Genomic DNA, 3,884 nt, shown 5'->3' on the forward strand with positions numbered 1-3,884 from the left:
ATTTTATTTCCTACGTACAGACAACGGCCCCAAAAGGGAAAAAAGCTTCCTGGTTCATGCTATAGAGTCTCAGACCCTAATGTGGTCTTCCATATTTTGCACCACAACAGTATCAGGCCCTAATTTCAACGTCCACCTGCTTTTAACTGATGCAACATGTTTAAGCTTTTAGCCTCAAAATAACAGTATTCTCAAATTAGGCTATTATATTACTACAGGATATTGCTCACTTCACTGTAAAGCAGGATATCTTCCTGTACAATTCAGGTTTGTCTTTTATTTAATAATTTCTAAAATATTAAATACAACTGCCACGGCATACATTTTTGTCCCTAAATAGAATGCTTGGGGCAAAGGCTGCTGTGTTGGGTAAGCTTCCAGTTTAATGTTAACTAAAGCATCAAGCTGTTTTTTTTTTTTTGGTGGTGGTGGTTAAACTTATTAATTTGTATCTCAGTTCATATGTACCTTCAGCAATCAGCACAGCGGCTTCTAAATACTAGCTGCAGCTGCTAGGAGCTGCTGGAAAACTAAAGTAACACAAGTTATATTTATTATATATTTTCCTTTGAGTAAACGTTTATAAACATTATTTGTTACAGACAACAATTTAGTTACCACAAACTTAAGTAGTCGCAGCAAAAGCCTATAAATGCTAATATTTAAAGTATCTATATTTTTCTAATAAACATTTCCCCACTGCAAAGACAAGTTATCCCCCTTGGCCGTTTCACACTTGATCTCTTCCACAACTGCAGGCTGGCTGCTTCTGGCTCTTGTCCCTTTGGCCAGTTAGGAATTCTCTCTCAAAAAGATCCCATGTCCTCACCTGTCCCAACTTTTTGCTTGCCCCCTTCTTCTCCTGCAGTTCTACCAGTCGACACATTTAAATCCGAGCACGTTTAATAACAAGCCCATTGACAATTTGGATGCATTAGGATCCTAAACGCCTCGTTACTGTTTTACAGGTTTGTAACAGGAGCTCTTTTGTTCATTTGTCAAAGCCGGCAGTTCTACAGCTGTTCAACAGGCTACTGGAAATTCTGATCAGATAGCCTTTGTTCACTTAAAACACGCACGCCCTACAGACACACGCCTCAAGTAACTACAGCTAACTCTTCCTCCCGCTCCTGAAGAGAATCGGCTTTACCGGCTGCCCGAGGACAGACCGAGGGCGGGAGGAGCCGCCGGTGCCCCCGGAGCCGGCTGAGCTGACGCGGCCGTTACCGGCACCGCCCCGGCGGGCTCCCCTCCCTCCGCGCTGAGGGGAGAGGGCGGCGGCGCCTACCTGTGGGCTGCCCGCGGCGGGGTCCCCGAGGCGGCCGCGGCCGCCCCGCCTGAACCCGGTGTCGCGGCAGGAAGCGAGGGGGATCCGCGGCGTCTCCGCCGTGGCGCAGTTACCATGGGACGGACGGAAGTCACCGCCAGCGGGGCGGGCAGGGGGCGGGGAGCCATGTTGAGCGCGGCGGTTGCCGGTCGCCATCTTGAGTGCGGCGCGGGGCGCGCTGAGGGCACGGAGCTGCCGCCCTCGACAGTTTGGGGTTCGCGGCGACGCAAGGAAAAATAAAAAATAATTAAAAAAAAATAGGCCGCGAGTCGATCAGTTCATGGGCTGCCCTCAAGTACTTACCCAATACCTATGAAAATGAAGGAACATGGTTCTGAAGCAAAAGCCTGACACGAGTTTTCCTGTCAGAGCGGCAAGCGTAAAGCCCCAAATAGGAACAGTGTGCCACAAGGTGCGCGTAAATGGTTGTTTTCTAATATTCTCCCAAGAAAGGGTATTTCAGTGTGCTGTAACATTCACAGTTTTAAGCAGAGATCTAAACAGATGGAAAGTCATACCAGGGGTTAAAAGAATGCTTTTTCAGTAAGAAAATTACCACGAGGAAAAGAATGTAATTTACCATCTGAAGACATGAGATTTTCCTGAGGAATTTCAAGTAAAGAAATGAGACCAAGTCTCTCAGACTGGGGTTGGTCTCAGAGGGACCTTCACACCATGGTGAGACAGGGAACATGTCAGAGATGTTGGGAAGAGCAGAAATAAATAAGCTGTGATGAGGCCCCTTGGTTAGCTTGGGCAACCCTTGGTCATGGATCCAGCAGCCAAATCCCCAACAATCCCAGGGCTGTTTCCTTCCAGATATAACTCATCTTCACAAATCCCTTTTCTGCCCACCACAACGGGGCCTGAAGTGTCACACTGTACGTACTCTTTCAAAAGCAACAACAACAAAAACAAACAAACAAACAAACAAACCAACAAACAACAAAAACACACACACAAACACCACCTAGTATGAAATTACACATAGCAAGGAGCATCTGGATAAACAAATCAAGTGCTGAAATCCCAGGAAAAGCTTGCCACAGTCATAATTGTGCTGCCTTGCACGTGTGTTAGTTTTTAATTGCATGATCATGCCCCGTTTTGTCCAAAAGCATCTTTGCCTCATTTAGCACACAGAATGGGCCAAAATACAGTTCCATTGTTACTCGCAGACATGGTATTGCCTAACCTTTGAGGGCTTACTATTGCAGTTTATGTAAAACTACATATTCATGATTTTTAAGACCAGAATAAAATACTAGAAAACCTGCAGTGATCCCTTGCACACGACGGGCTGCTAGGTTTTAATCCCTTTGTGAGAATAATTGGTTCTTTAAAGGTCACTCTGAAGCATGTGAAACACCCAGGGTTTGGGAGTCAGGGTTGGCAGCCTGAGTCAGAGACACCGATTCCCTCCCTCTCCCTCTTCACTCAACATGGTTTTTATTAAAGGCTCATTATAATTCTGCATTCTGGCTCAGATTTCATCCTAAATGCCAGCAACATCTGCTGTATCAGCCCAATAACTTGTGCTTGATCAGACAAAAAATGCTGTGAAAGTTGACATATTTAACTCTGTCAAGACTCAGGCTTGAAGCAGCATGCCAGGAATGCAACAGTAAATGGGAAAGAGCAAGTGAATTTAAGAAGAGATCTTCCTGTGAAGCAGCAAGAACAAGTGGAAGAGTAGAGCTCAGCCCCTCCTGCTCCAGAGGGACCCTGCTGCCAGGTCTTGTCACTTAATACTACATTCTGGTACTTAATCTCTAATTGTGCTGATTTCTTCTCTAGGCTCAAGTGACTACTCAGTCATCTGGTATAATTCTGTAATTCATGTGACACCTTCCTTTTTTTTTTTTTTTACTCACAAAATATATCTACAGAATATTATTTATGCCGCAGTGATCCTCCATTGAAGTACAGGAACCTCGAGAAATTTAAAAAATAAAATAAAATTTACAGTTCTCAGCTCCTGTCTTCCAGTGCCATCTAGTGTTCAACTTTGGAAAAGAAGTGACTAATGGGATTCCTCCTCGTCAGATCAATTTGCCGTAACTAACATATTTTGGAAGCTGAAAGATGGCTCTGATAGAAAGTATCATTATAAATTAATAACATATACATATATATCAATTTTATAAATGTATCTGTTCATGTATTTATTTTATAGCATTACATTCGAACACAACTTTTATATAATTTAAAATCAATAACACTCACGAATCATATCTACGTGTATATGTATATATATAGCAGTTATTTACTTCTGGTTATTCTGTTCTTGGTAACTAATTAAATCACTTCATCAAACAACGGTTGCAAAAGAGAAGAAAGGAAAAGAAAGGAGAACTGAGATAACCCTACTTCATTTTCAGATCCCACCCAAAAAGGAGTAGCCATCCATCAAAATCCAGTAAAAAATTTACTTACAAAGTAAAATTGCAAAGCTTGGACTGACTGATCATTTAATGCATCTGCAAAAGGGAGTGAGGTGCTTTTTTGAAACAAGGAGACAAAAAATGAGGGATTATCCAGAGATCGTCTGTCTTTA

At 43.1% G+C, this 3,884-nt stretch overlaps 1 protein-coding gene across 7 annotated transcripts in view; it reads right to left on the reverse strand.

The window, feature by feature from the left end:
- Positions 1-1,429, reverse strand: part of DISP1 (dispatched RND transporter family member 1) — an 88,918-nt gene extending 87,489 nt beyond the window's left edge. For 3 of the 7 annotated variants that reach the window (XM_040551806.1, XM_040551810.1, XM_040551808.1), the window contains exon 1: positions 830-1,200. The gene's annotated coding sequence lies outside the window, so the exon portion shown is untranslated. Of the gene's footprint in view, positions 1-829; positions 1,201-1,288 lie in introns of those variants that run through there. The other 4 variants (XM_040551805.1, XM_040551804.1, XM_040551807.1 and 1 more) reach the window with 4 other exon arrangements.
- Positions 1,430-3,884: the final 2,455 nt, after the last annotated feature.

The sequence above is a fragment of the Cygnus olor genome, chromosome 3, assembly GCF_009769625.2.
Source record: "Cygnus olor isolate bCygOlo1 chromosome 3, bCygOlo1.pri.v2, whole genome shotgun sequence".
NCBI lineage: Eukaryota > Metazoa > Chordata > Aves > Anseriformes > Anatidae > Cygnus > Cygnus olor.